Below are 20,927 nucleotides of genomic sequence, written 5' to 3'. Positions count from 1 at the left end.
AAGCCTTTTGATGAAAGTCAGGTGTACTACGCCGCAGGGGGAGTGCTCTCTAGCTCTCCTTTGCCACCTTCTATTACTGCATAGTAGTTCACGGGAAACTAGCATTTCTCACTGAGTAATTTTCAGCACATAATTTTCACCAAGAATTTAGCCTTTTTCTCTTTCTGGTCATTCTGCGAGCAAACTGCAGTTTACTTAGTTACTCATCGTTCATAGCCATTTGATAGTTTGATTCACAGATATGTGTGCTTATGGCAGAAGGCGTTGTGATTATTTGTGCTTTTACAAGGCAAGCTTGCCTGCCTCTCCACAGGCACTACTGAGAAGCTGGCCTTCATTAAAACAAGCAAACACCTGTGTCTATGCAATTACAGGACATTCATGCCAGCTGTCCTATTTTGGTTTGGCCTGCCCTGAGTTTTCAAATCCACTCCTGGCTGCTAGTCCTCTCAAGCTAAATTCCCTGCTGCTGTCAGAGCAGCTAAGGACCATCCCCTGCTGCTAGAAAGTACTGGCAGAGTCAGTCACAGCAGCCTGTACACCAGTATTTCATCTCTCCTCTCCCTGTCTCAGCTACTTTGTGTGCACAATATGCAAAAGCTCTATCAGGCACTAAAGGAGCATAGCCTGTACAGACTCCACCTCACCTGTATGAGACTGGGACCACAGGCTGACCATCTGTTCCCTTCCCCCCTCTCTAGAAAGAGGTAGCTAGCTATGTGCCACCCTACCCTGCCTTCTGCCTTCCTACACAAAAACAGAAATGAAAAGAAACTTAAAGGGCAAAAGAGAAGAACCTAAAAAAAGAAAAATGGAGAATGAATGAAGGTGGAACTCCAAACGGGAAACAATTACACATGCAAACAAAGTGGGCAAAAATTACCCCTGGAGAAGTCCTGCATCCCTCCAGGAAAAAGAGGCAAAAAGTTCTGTGATCCCTTAGGAAACAGAATGAGGAGATGAGCCAGGCAGGAAATGGATTCCCTGTCCTATGATTATTTTTTTAAGATTTCAACATCTTAGTCGCTATGTATCTGGACAAAATAAGCCATTATGGTCTAAAGGAGGCAGAACAGGAGCTTGAAGCTAGGTTTTCCATAGTGAGCTGCCTACACCTCAGCCATGGGCTATTGGCTACTTGGAGGCTTCTCCCAATTCTTCCAGCCACATAGCTGAAGTTCCATCCTGCATCTAAGAAATCTTTCATGTCAGAACTAAGAGGTACGTTCCTACAATGTATTTTTTTCGTTTTGGCAAAATCCGCATTTTTCCAACAAAAACAAGAAAAAAATGTGTAAGCAAGAAGTCCCACTCAGCTCTAGTGAGGCCCTTTAGCCTATTCCATAAAGAAAGGAGCAGAGAGACAGGCTGGAAGGGACAGAACCGGCCTGTAGCCCACAAACTGTAAAAAAATGAGTAACTTCTGAAACGTATCTCCTTTATATTGAGGACAAAGAGTCCTGAGCAGAGATATGGAGATAATTGATTTTCTGGTTCAGTGACCAAACTGGGAAAATAAAATATAACTTTGAAATTGACCCAAAATGAACCACAAAATAAAATTCAGTTTTGGGTCAAATGAGATGTTTTGTTCAATATGAAGTTAAACATTTGTTAAATGTTGCTTATTTTGGGGTGGTAACTTATCTTTTCATTAAGTACAGGCAGCTGTTTGATCTCTAGACACTTTTGAAATAACTCAAAATATTTAGAAAATCTTAAAAGAAAAAGTATGATTTTTTTCACAAGTTTGGACTTAATTCAGTGACTGGTTTCAGTTGACCTATAACTACAATTTTTAGGGACTAATAGTATTATTTAAAAACAATTTTACTGAACTATAGAGTATAGATTCTGAATATCAAAGTTCAGCTGTGTTCATTCCTGTGGTTTTGGTTCACAGCCAAACTCTATGTATTTGTAGATCAAAATCAGAACTTTCCTGAGAGTTGGAAATAATCTGGTTCTGTTGTTCTGGCTCAGCTCCATCTTGCAGTGATAGGACTGAACTATAAAGTGAAATCAGCACAAATGTCTTCATATTCGTACAGTCAGTGTTCTCTCTCTCTCACCATGTAAGCGTACCTTAGAAGATTCTATTAAAAATTGTTGAAAAAATGTAGTAAACTAATTTTTACTAAAATCAAGTAAACTAATGCATTTTCTTTCCTCCTCCTCTCTTCCCTTTCTGTTTCTATCATCTTTTCCATTCACTCAGCTTCATCCATCTCAGCAATTTTGTTCAGCTCCTCCTCTAATCACTTATCTTTTTTATACATCTTAATTTTTCAGGACACCTAACCTTGTGCATTCAATTGACTCTGCCTGCAGCGTGACCTCATTTCACTGCTGGGCTGCCACAAAATCATCTAATATTGCTTGTCTGCTGTCCAAACACCTGCTATGTGTTCCCATCCCACTGAATCTGCATTCTACCTCCCTTGCCTTATGTGCTGACACTTTCTTCCTAATTATTTTATTCCCTCATACACCTTTTCCACTCTCTTCTTAATGAACTCATTCTGCCGCACACTCCCAGCTTCAGACTACCCATTAATGCATCAGTGTAGCATTTTCATTACTGCATATTTGTGCTTTCAAATTGGGTGGCTAGACATGTTATTATCTGATTCATGTATGTTAATGCCTCTTTGCATACTTAGAGATGAATATTGCACTCCCAGTTAAATGTAGAATGAGACACTTGTACTAAATAGACAATTTCGACAGCCTGTATCTGGGGTAATGTGAAGAGGAGAGCCTTGTAGGAGTTTACATATGCAGTATAACAATGTTCCCTGGTCTGAGCACCAAAAGACACCAAACAGGGCTCACAGACTAGATGAATAGCTGCAACAGCTCTTACCTAACATTTCTATTCCTTGCAGGAACCCTTTGTTGAAGTCACTGATGCTCGTGTTTTCTGTAAACAGATCGAGAGCTGGAGTTTCATTTTTGCAGTTCCTGGATGAGTGCTGCTGCTCTCTGGACCAAATCCCTGTACTGAGTTCCAGAATTATTCCAGCTGTTCTTTGGATCAAATCCCTTCTCCATTCACTCCCTTGCTCTCAGAACATAAACCAAACCCCTGGGAATGTGGCAGCGTTTCCTCAAGCCTTGTTATTCAGACGGGCAGGCTAGCTTGGAATTGCTCAAGTAATCCACAGTCAAACTCCTACAACCTCCTTTTCCAGTGAAACTCAAGTCACTGGCAACCAATGCCAATAAAACTCTGTTGGTCTGGTAGCCACAGTGGCCACAACAGAGGTGGTAGTCTGTATGGAACTCCCTAATCCTAGCCATCCGTAGCTTCTGGGGAGAAACCTGTAGTACATAAAAACATAAATGTTTTATAAAACCTTGGAAAGAAAATTCAGTATCTGCTAAAACAAAAAGGCTGTTTGCTTGGACTTGCTGTGGTATCAGCAGTTGTGATAAGCTGATGATGGGACCTAATATCCTAATAAAGGGTCAGATTGTTCCCTAAGATGCATGAAAGAAGTAAACCCCCTCCTTTGAATTTCCCTCTTTTCCTCAGTCATGTTATACTCTATTGTCTGTTAAGATGTCTACATGAGGTTTAAGGGAGGATGATAAAGCCTGAGTAAGTGAGACTAGAAATGGGGTTCAAAGGTGTATTGAATAAGATGGGGCAAGGAGGTGGGGGGTTCATATTAGCCTGTTTCTAATGAGAAGAAAATTATTTCTGGATAAATACAGTATGTACTCAAATATAAGATGAGGCTTACTCCCTCCAGTCAACATGGGCTTCTAAAAGCAGTATGTGCTCAGTAATTGAAATCGACTATGAATTTAATTAAATGCAGCCAATTCTGAGCATGGTTGTAAAACACCTGGCCCATAAAAACAAACATACAGGTAGAAGTTTATGTGTGTGTGCCCCTTAAAAATAGTCAGCTGTTCCCTCAGCAGGGAACTAGCACCAGGTTTGGAGGTACTACAATACCAGGCTAGCACCAGGAGAACTAGAGCCAGATCTGACTCCTTCCCTCAAAGTCAAAAAGGCTGAGATGCTGATAGGAATGATAGGCTAGTTCAGCCTACTTGAATAAGATACGTGGCAGTGCCTATTGAGAGTAGTTGCCCTTAGAGCCAACACTTTTTCAAGTCATGGTGAACCACTACAGAATCACATTCTGACTTCCTCTTCACTCCCAGAGCTGAGCTGTGCCTTTCTTTCCTATTTCCAATTATTCCTGGGTCTTTTTTCCACCAACCTTAAATGTCTGGCAAATATCCCCAAATGGGGCCCCAAAAAGTTTATGCAGAACTCCTCTGTCAGCCCCTCTCTCAACCTATCACACATGATTAATGTGGCTCCACCTACCACAAGGTAAACCCAGACCAGGTTGCCCTATGCTTCACTATATATAAATTTTTGGAGGATCCCAGGACTCGTGACAAGAACACCCAGTTCCAGTCATCAGTGGGGGGCTAATTAGCACATGAATGCTTTGTGGTGGGTCTCTGCAGTACGCACACATAGTTAGTGGTGCTGAGCTTTGGCATCACCATGGCTTGAACTGTTGTTGTCTTTGCTGGGGCCCAGCCCAACAAGCTAGCTTAGTTTTTTACTACTGTGATGTATAGTTTGTATTCTCTTTAAGTAGATGCTAATGTGCTACTAAAAAGTGGGGGGGAGGGGGGTTGGAATGTGCGTGATAAAACTTGCAGCATTTCCTTAAAAGAAGGAAAATACATAATTTTTGGATGAACTAAGTCTATAGGTATTATATGTAACTTGCTACAACCAAGATTATTTCCAGACTAGATAGTTCAAAGTTGTTCTTCTGTTCTATATGCTCAGGGACAGCTGGGTCTGGGAGTAGGGAAGGGGAAAGGGGCTGCAGGGGAAGAAGTTGTGGGGTAGAAGTTAAAGTGGCTTCCTGATCCCCCCCCCCAGTTTTATTTTTCCTTCTGTAGCAGCAGGAAGGGGACAATTCAAGGCAAATCTCTGATAATTAGATTTTACACCTAAAAAATTATATCAAATTTATAAATTTCCCATATATAGAATCTAATTAGTGGGAGTTTATCTTATATTTGAGTAAATATGGTAGTTGTTAGCCAGAAAAGATGATTGGACTTAATAAAGTGCAATCTTTCCAGTGTAGCTTTTTCTCAATGCAGGGAGCCTAGCAAAGGCTCTTCCCCCGTCTCCTTGCACATAGATTCATTTCACAGCAGATTTAGTAGCAAGACCTTAGACATTTGGTTATAGAATAATGTCTGGTAGGAAGTAATAAAAGTGCCATTACCTGGGATATTTGAAGTCATACTGGACAAAGCACTAGAAAATGTAGAGCAGGGACCAATCTTGCAATGGCAGGCATTTTAAAGGACTTCACCATCACTAGTTCCTATTTTGTCATGTCTAGCAAAAGATGAAGAGCCACTCTGAAATGGCACATGCTCATTTTCTTTAATCCTTAAAATGTCTTACTTGGCGAATACTAGAAACTCTTTTTAAAAGTGGAATACAAATCACACCTATCGTCACAAGTTCCCGAACTCGTCTGCATTCTGGGTCGCTCCTGAATGTCAAAACAAAGACTCTGAGTCTGAGTTTAATAATTTCCCTGGAGTTCCACTGTCCTGCAGAGACAGTTTGCCTTTCAGTTCTAAAATGCTGCCAAGTGAGAGGTGAGGGAAGCAGGCTAGTTTATTTATTGAATTACTTGCTGTAATAGATTAAATTAAGTTTAGCATCACTGGCCACTTCCTTTCAGGTCAGTTCACAGAAGGTGTACTTTTCTTTAGACCTAAATGTCAGTCTTATTGCTCTTACGATATAATTTTTCCCCAGCTTGAAATACATCTTCTAACCTGAGAAAAGATTACTAAGTCTTTGATATCACAATTAAAATGGATCAGGAGGGAACAATAATGATTGATCTTTCAACCATTGTGCTGATCTGTTAAAAGTGCTGACTTATGCCTCTGAGCAAAAACACTGAATCACAAGGATCAATAAAGCAGAGCAGTAGCGGTCCAACTGCTGCAGGCTGCACTGTTAGACTTGTACTAGCAATTAAGGAAGCTGGGTGAACTTTACAAGTGCTTCTACAAAAGCCTTATAACCTTGATTCTTCTTATATGAACACATTACTGTCCTTGGACTTGCCAAATGCTACAGTAGTCTGTTGCTGTCTGCCATGGCAGCACAAAAATACCTTTCATGTTTAATAACTGCTAACATCTCTGTGACATATGCACCTTCATTTTAAATTAATACGTGTAAAGTAGCTTCTGTTTGAATTTAACAGCTTAGATGTATTGTTTAGAAATGGTTTTAATATCTCAGAAATTATTCTGCCTTTTGATGTTGCATGCAAGCAATTTAAAATATATATTAATCTAATAGTGATGGTGGTTCAGAAGCTGTGAGTGACTATGAATGTTAACAATTACAGAAGACTTTACAAATAAAGAAAAAGGCCCTGGGTCACATTTTTAAAAGGTATTTAATCACGAAGTCCCACAGAATCAAGTATCTGCAACCAAATTTGTTTAAATCTTTCAACTGCTATTGAGGTGAAGGATGTTGTTAAGGCTAGATGCAAGAGCTAGTAGTCTGCAGAGCTGGGTTCTGTTCTTTGGTTGTTTCATGGATGTACCACGTGACCTTGTGCAAATGCCCTTAACTTCTATACTTCTCAGTGTCCTCATATTCAACAGGATGCTACAACTTCCATACTGGACAAGGACAAATATATGAAAAAGTCTTTGGAAGCCTTGATTGAAAAGCAATAAAGAAGTACAAAGTATTTTCCCAGATTGAAAATAGCCTTTTGTGATAATATTTTTATCCCTTTTCAAAATGTAGTTGGTAGAATCCTGTCAAAAGCTGGTAGGCTTTGATCATTAGTGACTGTAGGCTGTGTTATTACTTGGTCCTCAGAATTTAAATTAGATAGAGTCTGGAAACCTGGTTTTATTTGCTGTCTTGCTGGTAATTAGCATAATGATTGGGTTTATGTCTGAAATTAAGATTTTCTGGAACAACACATAATTAAAAATATTTTTCTGTTAATATACGCAACTAGTTATGAGGAGAGCTTTTCATAAGGACAATATTTATTTTTGAAACTGAATTGGAAAAAATGTTTCAGATACATCTGTCTGGTGTTATCTCTGGCATGAGGCTTGGAAACTGGTCATGTATTATGAGTGCTTCACATGGTGCATCTAGACAAGACACATTACTGAGCATTAGACTAATTTAATGCACAATAAAGCATCACTATCTACATGTGCACAACAATTACTATGCAGTATATTAGTCTAATGCGCTGTTTGCTAGTACCATAGGTGCTAGAAAAATGGTGAATTAACTAATGCACCATACTGCACATGAAGATGCTGACTAGGAGCAAATTGCTTCTGGTTAGCCTAGGTGGCAAGGGACAGGGCCAACCTGATCTCCCCATGTCTGGGATGGAGCTGCCCATCGAGCTGGGACTACTCCCCAACACCCTCCAGAGGTCAGGACTAAGCCCCCATGACCTGCCAGCCTGGAACTGGTATCTGAGAGAGCCCAGAGCTCCCTCTGGCTGCTGCAGGGGGGCAGAGCAGGGCAGGAGCAGCCCTTCATAAAGATTGATGGAGCAAAATAAGCCCAAAAGGTATTTTCTGCACAGAAAATTCAAGCACAATTGCACATGTAGATGTACCCACTAGGTACTGCTCTGGATCCACATATCTGCAGTTAACCTAGTGTTGTGGTTCAGTGTTAGAATCCTGGTCTGCCACTGGGGCTAAGTACAAGTGTTCAAAAAGCCCGAGCCTGAATTGATTCAATCTTTGCAGGTTAGTTTAACCTGCATAGATTGAACCAATTTGCAAGTGAATAAACATCCATTTTTTATTCCAGAAATGCAGCCATGTGCCTGCAGTGGCTCAGGCTAGAAGCCAGGGGGCACTAGAGAGTGAGTCCTCCCTTCCCTTTGGCAGCAGCCACAAAGCTGGAGGGAAACTGACCAGAGGTGGGGAGGGGCGTAGCCTACTGAATATGACTGGGGACGGGTTTAAATTCCCACCCTGCCCTGCATGGTCCCCAGCTGCCTGAAGGGAGCGGGAGAAAGCAGCCAGACTTCTCCCCACCAACCCCTGCTTGCTGTTCTAGCAGAAGAAGTGGAGGGCATGGCCGGACAGTAGCTTGAGGGGAAGGGGGTGTTAATCTCCCCTCCCTCCCCTCTCCCACCAGCATGGGATATGGGGTGAGGTGGACACACTTGAAGGGAAAGAGAGGCTGCAAATAGACTTAGACTACAAAAGTGGACAGATGAGAACAGGATGGGGTTCAACGTAGATAAATGCAGGGTGCTGCACCTTGGGAGAAGGAATCCACAGCATACATACCGGCTGGGGAGTTCCCCTCTTGAAAGCACAGAGGCAGAACGGGATCTTGGAGTCATTATTGACTCCAAGATGACCATGAGCAGCCAATGCCAGACCGCAGCCAGCAAAACCAGCCGTACCTTGTCGTGCATCCAAAGATGCATCTCAAGCCAGTCCAGAGAGGTGATACTCCCCCTCTGTGTGACTTTGGTCAGGCCACAATTAGAGTACTGCATCCAGTACTGGGTGCCGCACTTCAAGAGGGATGTGGCCAGCCTGGAGAGGGTTCAGAAGAGGGCCACCTGCTTGGTGAGAAGGCAACAGGACAAGCCCTATGAGGAGAGACTGAGGGACCTGAACCTGTTCAGCCTCGGCAAGAGGAGGCTGAGGAGGGACCTGCTGGCTGCCTACAAACTCATCAGGGGAGATCAACAGCAAATAGCTAGAGCCCTTTTCTTCCCAGCACCACTTGGGGTGATGAGGAACAATGGTAATAAGCTGATGGAGAATAGGTTTAGGTTAGAAGGCAATATTTTACAGTTAGGGTGGCCAAAATCTGGAACCAACTTCCCAGGGAAGTGGTCCTCGCCCCTACCTTGGGCAAATTCAAAAAGAGGGTAGATGATCACTTGTCTGGGGTCTTGTGAACCCAGCATTCATTCCTGCCTGTGGCAGGGGGTCAGGCTAGATGATCTGTTCAGGTCCCTCCTGACCCTAGCTACTATGAAACTATGAGGGATGACAATGAAGTGGTCTAGCATAGACACTGTATGAGATGAAGGCGATGCTGGGTGCCCTGCAGAGCAGAGGGAGCAGCTGTGGCCAGTGGAGGCCTGACAGGGAGGCAGCTCTGGGCATGCCCAGGGACAGACATTTAAGGCTGGGGGAACAGCAAGCTCCCTGCAAAGTCCCAGCATCACAAACATAATGGCAGGGCCCTAAGGTCCTGTGTTGTCCAGGCTGGCCAAGCATTTGCCTCCTCAGAGCTCCAACCCCTTGGCAAGGGCTCTGCAATCCCCAGGGTACCTCACTGCTGGGAGACAGCAGGGAAGCTCATCTGCAAAGCTGAGCTGTCAGCAGTGTCAACCTGTTGCTCTTGTCCATCACCCACCATAGGCAAGGGCCAACATGTCCCCTGTGTGAGGTGAGAGCACCGCACAGCCAGCCCCACCCGCCTGCTCTTCCCTAGACAGACAGGCCTGCCTCAGGTCAGTGTTCCCTGGCCGTGGGGGCCAGAGCTGCTGGCCAGTGTCTCGACATGCACTGGCCATGCAGGAGCCAGCCCTCAGCCTCCTCCTTCTGCAAGATTAAACACTTGGTATGCCATAATTTGTTCAGTTAAAACTTGCTATAAAAAAAGTTAGCAGATTGTTGTGCAGGCCATGATATAGCATTTTGTGCCTCTGCAGAACTGGTGCCAATGTAGAGGTAGATTTTGGGGCTGAGGATATGCCCTTTTCTGACCAATCCTAACTTCATTGCAGTCCATGAAAAGATTCATTACATTGATTTTACTGGAAGGACTGGGTTCTTACTTCTCAGTCTATGGTCCAGCCTTGACTGAGGAAGGCTTAAAACAAACACATAGAGCTTATGCTATTACAGTTGCAGACTCAGAACCAGTCAAAAGAACATAATTAAAAACTAAGTCTGGCTGAAGAAATCTTTCCTTGCATTACACATCAGGAAGACATACTTTGGGAGAAATAAGACTCTCTGCTTGCGGTCAAATAATGTGAAAGAATGAAAGGGGATACTGACATGGAGAACTATGAGACTCCAACAGCTCCTAACATCTGAGGTTATTCATCATCTTGCCTGACAGTACAGTTGTGTGTGAATAATAGATTTTTCAGTTTATTAGTTTTTTTAAAAGTCAGTTCATATGGACTCAAAATGGAAATTTGGGGTGTTTGGGGGTTGGGGTGAGGGAGAGCTACAATGAAAAAGCAGCCCCAAGGCATTTGTTTTGTGTAAACTTAAAATGTTTTGTTTGGCTCAAAATATTTTTTAAAAATCTAGTATGGGCTGTTTAGCCTACTTTTAATCCATGTTTTACTTTTGAGTAATTTCAAAAATAAAGCACCATTTTTACAAGGAAAAAACTTAAATGTTTTAACATTTTGAAGTCTCCCCTGCATGCCATGGCCCTATAGCACCTACCCCCATCACCTGGGTTCTGATGTATTTGGGCACATCTACATGAGATGCTTTGAACACATTTGACTAAATCTACTACAGGTTGGTGCAGTGGGCAAAGCCTGTGCTAATGGACTAATATGCAGTAGATTTAGTCTAATGCACACTAACATCACTAAAAAAAGCGTTCATCTGTGCTAATGCACAGTAGTGCTGTTTATGATGCATACATTAGTACCTGTCATTATAGGTACTAAACTTAATGCACTTGTAACTATGGTGCATTAATGAATATGCAGACATACCCTTTTAATCCCAGTTTACTCCCAAACTGGACAAGAGGATTTTGGGATACCAACAATGCCTCCCAACTTCCTGAAATAAAACCAACCAGTAGCATAGAGTGGAGAGTAGGAAACATTTCCAGTGTACCATGAACATCTCTGACATGAGCCTTTAACTCCTTTCTTATTAGAGTGATTGATTTTTGGGATAGTGACTTATTTTCTGGGTTTCAAAAGCACTTAAGAGTATGAATGCTACCACAATCTATATAATACATGAAGTCCTTTATAGCTGAAAAAGCCATCTCGTCACGTAGACTCATTTTCAAAATGAAGTCCAACATACAGCGTCCTTACTAAACATCCCACTTGTCAGTTTTGCAGATTCAGAACTTCAGGTTTTACATACAAAAATGGTGTGGTCAGGCATTTTTCAGTTTTGAATGTGTAAACCTCATTTGCACACACAAAATTAAATTTTTCAAAAGTTCAGGTATGAGAGATTTCATGCTCGGGGTTAGAGGCTGCTTTGGAATGGCTGTTCCATTGCAATCCTACCCATAGGTTACATAAAATGGTTCTAGTGATCCTTCATATTAAAGCAGGTTATATGCAGTGGTACATCTCTAATGCAGATTTTGTAATCATTAAGCATATTGTTTCTAATAGACGTCAACCAAGCTGAAAATGGAACATGTGCAAGTTCTTGTGAGAGGAAGTGATTTGACATTGTAATTTTCTTTAAAAAAAATTTCAAACTGATGCAAAAGCTCCTTCAGTTCATTGACTTCTTTTATATTGCCCTTGTGGGCTTTCCTTTTCCCCTGGATGCTAAAAATAGCATTGTTGATGCATTAACAAAAACAAATAACTTTTGAATAATTATCAACTATTGCCACATGGTAACATGCCATTTTGTTCCATAGTTGTTTCAATTAATATAGCTATTTGAAAATAAATAGTATACGCTAAATGATCATTTTGACATACATCCCAGAAATACACATTAACTCATTATCAACTCTTTCCACCCACTGAAGCATGATTAACATTTCACTGAAACAAGCAATCAAGCAGTAAGCAGCAGGAATTGGTAGCGACTCATGTATTTGACAAAATATTTTGTACAGATTAATAATTTATTTCTCCAGTTTGGTCACTAGAAATATTTAATCTGGGCCATTCTTCAGATATCAAATAACATTCAACCAGACAGCGAGTCCAGATAAATGATCTACTGTATTTATAAGGAGTTTCCTATGCAGAAATAAAAAAATATATATATACACATGATTAAGTGGCACTTTTCATCTAAGGATCTCAAATCAGTTTATATACATGAAGCTTTATAGTACCACTGGGCAAAACAACATACAGACAGTTGCAGCAGGACTGAATGATGCATGTAGGAATCGAGTGATTTGCCTCGACAGAATTTGGAAGAGACCCCTGACGTTATTAAATCTCTGTCCTCTGTTGTAACTAGTTGCTAAACCTGCCTTCATAAAGGCCATTGGCATCAAAACAAAACATGACTTACTGTTTTTGAAAGTTAACTAAGGATGTGAGTAGGGATAGTCTACAAGAAGATGCAAATCGAATTTCTAATGTACTATTTTGGTTTAGTTCTAGGGGGAAGAAAAGAATTCTGATCCTTGGGGTATAATTATTTTGTTTGGTGTACTGCTATGGACTACAGTCTGTGGAATATACAGTGCCATTTCTATGCAATTTGTCTTGGGGAAATTATCCTCCTACAATATCTTGGGATGACTAATGATTTTCCCATACAGAATAGTCTACTTAGGGACAATACTAAGGGCTGCAGTGGCAACTTGCCAAGAGCCAGAGGGCTGTACCTAATTTGCATGTAAATTTACATCAGTTTTATAGTAATAAAGAAATACAGCAGTAATACTTGAACATTGCTTGATAAATTTAAAAAATTGCTTGTCTGATCACCAGAAATAAAAACCTGAAGGTGATTAGATTTATCATCGCTGGGGACTTGTTTTAGGTTACTCTGAATTCACAGAGCCTACAGTCAAACATTTCGCCAACTGTACAGAAAGAGTACCATATCTGTTAATCTTAAGGGGTTATTACATGTTACACTTAGCCCATGTTAACCACACTTAAAATGCTAGGATCCAAGTGTTGAAGCAAGATAATATGTGCTAAATTCTCTAGTATGGTAGCAAAGTTATGTCCGCTATGTCTTTTCCAGAGAGGATTATCTAAGGATTATCATTAGGTAACATGTGTTGCCTTAAGGTAGGACTGCTCCCCAGAGATAATACAAATCAATTGTGGTCCCAGGGCTGGGACCCACAATCCACTAATCAGCTGATTTTTTGGTATAAGCCCTGAGACCATAGGGCAGGTGATTCAAGACCCAGCCCAGAACTAGGATCTATATTTATATCTATATTAAATGTGCAACTGCTCAGAAAGCTTTCTGTATCATTTTAGTGCTTACTGGGCACATCTACACATGCAATTAATGCACAGAAAGCTTGACTGACTGTCGCTCATGTTTCAGGATGACTACTACTGAGACTGGAAATCAGTTTCCAGACATAGGGTTCAGGAAGGTGTCAGGGCAAGTTGGTGTCTATATTCCCTCCTACTTTCGGCCAAGGTGGCACAACGATGTTCTGTTGCTCATTCTGTTTCCCTTGTAGCAGAGCTATCTGCTGATCAGAGCGGAGACTAGGAAGCTGCCTGGGGGAGGGGACAGTTCTCATATCCCCTGCTGCCTGTGTTGACTGCAAGCAATTTGTATCCAGTTAGCTATGTAACTGTGTGCTATTGTGCATTAGCTAATGCATAGCAAATGTACTACCTGTACTTACAGGCAGGGTTTGAATTATGGGGGAGCTTGGGGAGGCTGAGCTCCCCCATAAGAGACAAGAACTCCACCCCGCCGGCCTGCCTCAGGTGGCAGCTCTTTCTGGCTATCATAGCCGCAGCCCCCTGCCAAGAGCCAAAATGTAATTTGAACCCTGTTTACAGGTAAGAGAAAACAGCACTTTAGCCTGTTTTAATGCAGAGTAGCTGCTGTGCATGGTTACATAGGTGACGTTTTACTGCATCACTAGACTAATATACTAGATTAGACTAATCTAATTTACTAGACTAATTGACTGTGCAGTAGAGTGTCTTGTGCAGATGCACTCACTGAGATTCAAATATAACGTGCTAAGTATAACATTTAGCAAAGCCCTTACTGTTTGGCCCAGTTTACAACCCCTTCATCTTTATGCACATTGTGCCATTAATATTATTCTTTCCTGTGCCCATCACTAAGTGCACAAATCACATTCCCCTCCCACTTAACTGCTCATAGTCCCCAGGCAAAAAAAACAAAACAAAACACCTCCGTAACTGACACAACCTACCCAATGCAGTGCTGAAAATATTATTATAAGATTTATATCCCACCGGGGGCACATTGTGTTTCTCAAGGTATACATGCAATTCTTGCCTTTGATTAAACACTTGGGGGAGGTCAGGCAGAGAGGCAGACACTCTTCTCTGCCCAGGCACTGAGACTTCCCAGTTCACCTGGGGCCATGATCACCACTCTGCTGGACTATGCCAGCTAATCCATCCACTATTAATACAGCAGCACCCAACAAAACAAAAAACTCTTGCAAATAATTCCTCTGGCAGAGTTAAGACTTCATATACACAGTCCTGAATTTTCATCTCCTGGTTCATGTAAGTTTGAGTTCTAATAAATGTGACATTCGGGAAAAGAATATGTTGCTACTGGCCAGCCTTAAATGTTGCATTAATGAAAAAGGTTGGGTTTTTTTGGTCTAAAATGTGTAGAGAGCATTAGATTGCTGGCCAATCAGGCAATGCAATTAACTTAATCTCTCTAGATGCTGAAAAAATGAAGTGCTTACAGGTACCAAATTATTAATGGATATACAATGAAAACCTAAAACATCTCATTATAAATTACTCAAGAAAAAAAGACCTCAAAATGGTAAAATGACTTGTGAAATATCTTTATACAGGAAAGAAATTTCTGTAATCCTCTCTCTCTTAGGAGTTACCACATAAAAAGCTACAAAACAAAAAGTTCTTGCCCAAGTCAGAAAATTCTGAAGCTGGGATTTTACTCTTACAATTTATGCAATGCTTTTTTATGCAGTCCTAGTTTTCAAAACAACTTTCTAAAGTAACATGAAGATTTATAAAGAATTCTGAGGTGACCACCCCATAGAATAGCATGTTCAAGTGTTGCATTTACAGCTGATCTTGATTGCCCTCATATCTACTTTACTGCTTCTCCAGTGCAGCCTTTCAGGTTTTATTATCTAGTATGATTGGAGTATTATATGATGTTCCAAGAAGGAGGACTGTTGGGCAGAGATAGGGGTCCATCTAACGATTAAAGAAGGTTATCATAGCTTTGTTAACCTAGTGAGGAAAGCTTTGAGCTAGGATGGATACAAATTGGGGGACATAACCAATAGGTAGGTTTGAACCACTGTGACCTGGATAGAGGCTTAAAAACTGGGAAGAAAATGGTATTCAAAGTAAAGTGAAAGGAAGGGAAGAAAGGAAATAATAGTCTGCTAAACTTCTTAGACATCTGTATGATAATCCAACATTTACAGGAAATAAAATGGGGAACTAGAAGCCTTAGTGCATAATAAAAATTGGACTTAACAAGCATAACAGAGACTTGATGAAATAATCTGTATAACTGTAAAACTGACATAAAAGAGTATACATTGTTCAGAAAGGACAGGCAAGGAAAAAGGGGGGAAAAAGTGTTGCCTTATACATACACTTGCTATGAAGTCCAGAATGAAGTAGAACAGGGGTAGGCAACCTTTTCTGGTTGCATGCCAGAATGACGCCACTCTGGGTTAGAGGCAGTCACTAGGACAAAGCCACTCTCAGCACTTGGCCCTGTAGCAGTGTGGGGAGAGTGCCTGCAGCTGAATGCCACTAAAGACCAGCTTCCACGAGCTAGATCCAAAGGTTCTGTGGGCTGTATCCACGCAACCCTTGAAGATAGATCTGTGGAAAGTCGCTGAGTAAAGATAAAGTGGAAAGGGTTGTGGTGGATGATGCTTTTAAAAAATAATTAATCAGCTAACAGAATTATCCAAAAGGCAGAATATGGTGATAATACTGATTTAGACTGTCAGATACTTGCCTGGAAAGTAGTCTAACAAGACCGAGTTTGTCCAAGAAGCTTGTGGAATGTTTGCAGAATGTACAACGAGCCTGGTAAGAGGAATCAGCACTCGTGGTAGAGGTGATATCAACTAGACTGGCGTCTCTTGTACATTTGATTCGGAGCAATAGGGGAGAACTAGTAAAGAATGTCAAGGTGGAGAGCACTTGGGTGACAATAATCATGAAATGATAGACTTCATGATTTTAATGGAAGGAGGGAAAATAGTAGAATAAAGACAATTCAATAAACTCAAAAAACTGGTAGGCGAGATCCTGTGGGAAGTAAATGTAAGGGGAAAAGATGCTCAGGAGGGACAATATTAATCTTACAAGTGAAAAATATAACACTGTGAAAAGAAGATACAATGTGCTGTGACAGATCAACTTGGCTAAATCATGAACTACTCACTGACCCAAAATTTAAAAACAATCATACAAAACGTGGAAACTAAATTCTAATGATGGGTATAAAAGAATAGCACAAGCCTGTGGGACCATAATCAGAAAGGCCAAAGCATGACCAGTAAGGACGTAAAGGGTATCAAGAAAACAAATGTATCGGTAGTAAGAGGAAGACCAAGGAAAGAGTTCATTCTCTGCTCAAGAAGAAAGGAAAATTAATGAGAGAGAACACTAAGACCAGAGCAATCATGGCTTGTGGTAGAGGTGACATCTTTTATTAGATTAACAAGATTTTTGCAAAGTCTTTAATTGCAAGCTTTTGGGCACAAAACACCCTTCATCAAGCATCAGAGAAAAGATTGTAAAAGTTCTCTGGGTAGAAATGAAAGTTCATATTTCATAGGATTTCACAAAGGAGTCAAGAGATGGATAACTTCTATGGGCAGGCAGTCCTTACCTGGTAAGGAGTCTGTCAGCTCTCCTGTGAGGCTCTGTGATGATGCAAATTACTGTAGACAAAGGCAGGAGCAGTACCACAGGTTTCAGGTGGTCAAAGTTGCTTCCTGCTTGGGAAATTATGAAGATTTTTTTAAGTCAGCTAAAATTTGATATCTTCCATGTGTCAGGGATCTGGGTTGTAGCTGTATCGGACCATGTATTGGACCATATGGCTGCTACCTAGATACCTGATACTAAGAAGGCCAAAGCACTTAACACTGTTTTTTGCTTCAGTCTCCATAAAAGGTTGCGACAAAGAAGCAAGAAAGATGAAAAAGAATGAATTTGAGGTGAAAGTGAGTTAGAGACAATTTAGACAAGTTGATGTTTTTCAAATGAGCTGAAGCCTATGAAATTCACCCTAAAGTACTTCAGAAACTGTCTGAAGCAATCTCAGATCTTTTAGTGATTATCACTAAAAAACTGGGAAGGACAGGCAAGGTTGCAGAAGACTAGAAAAGGTCAAGAACAGTGCCTGTTGTTGAAAAAAGGGAGAGGAGGGCAGGGATATCCAAATACTATACCTCAGTTAGACTGTCTTCAACTTCCAGAAAGATATTGGGACCAATAATTACAGAACCACAGAACCATAGAGAAGTAGGGCTGTAGATGTCCTACTTTCATAAGTTCCAGTAGGACATCTAGTCCAACCCCCTACCTGATGCAAGATCATCCCTATTCAAACCATCCTACACAAGTTCACTGTCTAAATTCTTGGCAAAACCACACAGTCAGTTGTGACACAACACAAAACATAACACCCTAACATGCCACAGGTAAAGCAAGGGGACCATGGTAGTAAACATCCTGCTGCTGTAAAGGGTGCAAAGAATTCCAGGAAGAGGGCCATGCCCCCAGCTACAGAAGAAGGGAAAAACCTCCACAGTCCATACCAATTGGACCATGAGATGAAATTCCTTCCTGACCCAAATATGGCAGCCAGTCTGGCCCTGAGCAGAGGTGCTAGACCCTCTAGACAGGGATCTCCAGGTTTAAGTCCCAAGAGGAGCACTGACACACCCCAGTCTAAATCCCCAGCCTTGGCTAAAGCCAATACCCAGTTCCTCTGAGGAAGGCATAAAGAAACCTTGACACATGTAGCAGCTGGAGGGGCAGACTAGGAATTTTCTCCTGGCCCCATGCAGCAACCAGCAAAGCCTAGAATCATGGAAAATACCCAGAGTGGAACACAACCGTGACTACTGTAAGATCATCCCTGACCAGGGCTTGTTCAACCTCTTCTTGAACACTCCCAGTGATGGAAAGTCCAATCAGTTTGTAAACACCTACAAGGTAAAAAGGTAGTAAGAAAGAGTCCTTGGGATTTCTCAAGAACAAGTAATTTCAAATTAACCCAACTTCTTTGTATTACAGGACAACAGACTTTGCTGATAGGGGGAAAATGCGATAGGAAGAAGATGTGATACATCTCAACTTTAATGAGACTTTTGACATTGTCTCAATTGACATTCTCATAAACAAGCTGGGGAAATACAGTTTAGATGAGTGTCATCCAATTTCTAGGCCCCTCAAGGGACACTGGGGGGGATGCATACTGGGTGGGCCACACCAGACTGGTCATAGGCCACCAGTCCACCCTCACGGCTGTACTTCATGTCCCAAGCACACAGCCTAACTGTGCAGGTGCGAGTCCCCTTTTACCCCCACTGCAACATGCTCCCTTATGAGCCCTCCCCAACAATGCTCCATGGGGCCACCTGTACTATACACAGCCCCAATCACCCCCATCAGCTCCCTGTTCTGTGCTTTACTGCCCCACCACTTGGGGCAATAGCAGGAAGCAAGAGATGAAGGAGGAAGGGAGAGCCCAAGAGACTTTGGATGCTATTGCAGCTAAAGCAATGATCAGGAGCTGGGTGAAAACCCAGGGGCCACAACTGAATCCCTTGCAGCCTGTGGGCTGCCAGCTGGACAGTCCTGGTCTAGATGATCCTACTGTAAGGTGAGCACATGACTGGTTGAGATATTATATTCAGAGTAGCTGTCAAAGGCTGGTTCTAAAACTGTAAGTTAGTACCAAGTGGGATTCCTTAGGGGTCTGGTCTGGTACTATTCAATATTTTCATCAGTGACTTGGATGATGGAATAAACAATACACTTCTTAAAAATGCAAACAATACCAAGCAATTGCAAGCTCTCTGAAGCAGAGGATTACAATTCAAGCCAACTTTTAGAAACTGAGGAGGTTTTCTAAAATAGGATGCAATTCCATAAGAACAAATGCAAAGTATTATACTTGGGTTGGAATAATTTAGTGAACAAATGCAAGTGAAAAATACAACCTGTACTAGGAGTACACTGCTAGGTGATCCTACTGTAAGGTGAGCACATGACTGGTTGAGATATTATATTTTCCAGGCCCCCTTCTCCCCTGATGGGGAGCAAGTGCATCTTCCAGCCAGTGTGGAGCTGTGCCAGGGCAGACAGCTGAAAACCATGTCCATGCTGCTACAACTTCTTCCTGCTTTCCCTGCATCCTTGCCTCCTGGCTTTAGTGCTGGCACAGCTGGAAGCTGCCGAGCTGGAATCTGAGCCCATGCCACTGCTAGAGGATAGGGAGAAATAGCAACAACCTGGGCTAAAAGCTGCCTGGCTCCAAAGTGGATACAGGTGCAAAAACGCAAACAAAGCTCTCCAGCTTTGTGGGCCAGATCCAGTGGCTCTCCAGAAATCCAGCTTGTGGGCCATATGTTACCAACCCCAGTTATACACACATAATAAACAGGAGCATCATATGGAAGGCATCTTAATAGAAACTTTTATTCTACTCCTTACTGACTCAGCAGGAATTCAGCGTGGGTCACCACACTTTAAGAGGGTGTGAACCTATTGGAGAGAATTGAGAGGAAAGCAACAAAATAATTGATGGTCAAGAAAAAAAACCTATGAGGAAAGAATCAAAGAACTGGTTATTTTTTTAAGTCTTCAAAAAAGACTGAAGGAAGATATGATAACTCTCCTGAAATATGTAAAAGGATGCTACAGAAACAAAGGTAGTGTATATATATTTCTCAAGACTCACTAGAGATAGTACAGGAAGCAATAGATTTAAATTAAAGTTAGGGAGATTTAGCTTAGATACTGGGAAAAGCTTTCCAACTGAGATAATTAAGCATCATGACTGATCACTTAGGGAAGTTGTGGAATATCCCTCACTGAAGGTTTTTAAGAATAGGTTGGAATCATGTGTCAGGAATGGTTTAAGTAGAGTTAACTCTACCTTGGGGTAGGGGGTTGTAAAAGGTGACCTCCCAAGTTCCATCTGATTTTTTTTTTATAGCCTACAGCAGTCATAGGTATAGCAGTCAAAGTGTTGTTTATCCATAAATAGCATTTATAAAATTGGCATTTCCTGTTAAAATACTACCCATTCCAATTTGTTGCTTCAGATGTTTTGTTTTGCTTTTTGTATAGTAAGCAAGGAACTATTCCAGCTGAAGCTTCAAGGTGAATTTTACAGAAGTAGTATTACCTAAGTTGGAAAATGTCCAGGCCATTAGAGCTAGCACCCTGCTTTTACAAAATAAGCATCACAAAAATTTAAAGAGCACAATTACACTAGCTATGGTAGTGCAATACTCACCAGCAGCACAATGTGGATTTAGGCTGTGATCATGTTCTTGCTGAAGTCAATTGCAAAACCCTTTGACTTTACAAGTGGGGCGGATAAAACCTTTAGTTCAGGAATGTCTCAGATGCAAGTGCTCCTCTAAATGAGTCATCAGCACTCTATTACCTTGAAGGTTACCAAGCCCTTTGGTTGATAAGACCTCAGCCCAAGGTGACGTTGTGTGATTTTTGTAACAGACCTGGAAAAAAAAAAGAAAGAAAGAAAGAAAGAGTTAAGGCCTAATTGCAACTACTACTTCTGAACTGACCTACAGCCACATGCATTAAAACAGAATTTTGAATGCCAATTATACTACATCATTTTCCCAATTATTTTGTAAATTAGATTATGTACCAAGAGTGGGGTGTTTGAAGCAGCGAATAATGAGCAAATAATGTAGAAAAAGT

At 41.4% G+C, this 20,927-nt stretch overlaps 1 protein-coding gene across 5 annotated transcripts in view; it reads right to left on the bottom strand.

Annotated features, from left to right (window-relative positions):
• Positions 1–20,927, bottom strand: part of CUNH10orf90 (chromosome unknown C10orf90 homolog) — a 253,893-nt gene that overhangs the window by 173,415 nt on the left and 59,551 nt on the right. For 4 of the 5 annotated variants that reach the window (XM_019556072.1, XM_019556076.1, XM_019556075.1 and 1 more), the window contains exon 2: positions 20,494–20,719. The exons of the other annotated variant lie outside the window; for it this stretch is intronic. The gene's annotated coding sequence lies outside the window, so the exon portion shown is untranslated. The remainder of the gene's footprint in view (positions 1–20,493; positions 20,720–20,927) is intronic. 5 annotated transcript variants of the gene reach the window in all.

This window comes from Crocodylus porosus, unplaced genomic scaffold (assembly GCF_001723895.1).
Source record: "Crocodylus porosus isolate Cpor-Errol unplaced genomic scaffold, CroPor_comp1, whole genome shotgun sequence".
NCBI classification, from domain to species: Eukaryota; Metazoa; Chordata; order Crocodylia; family Crocodylidae; genus Crocodylus; species Crocodylus porosus.
Note: the sequence above shows the minus strand (reverse complement) of the source record. Positions and strands in the feature narration are given on the sequence as shown.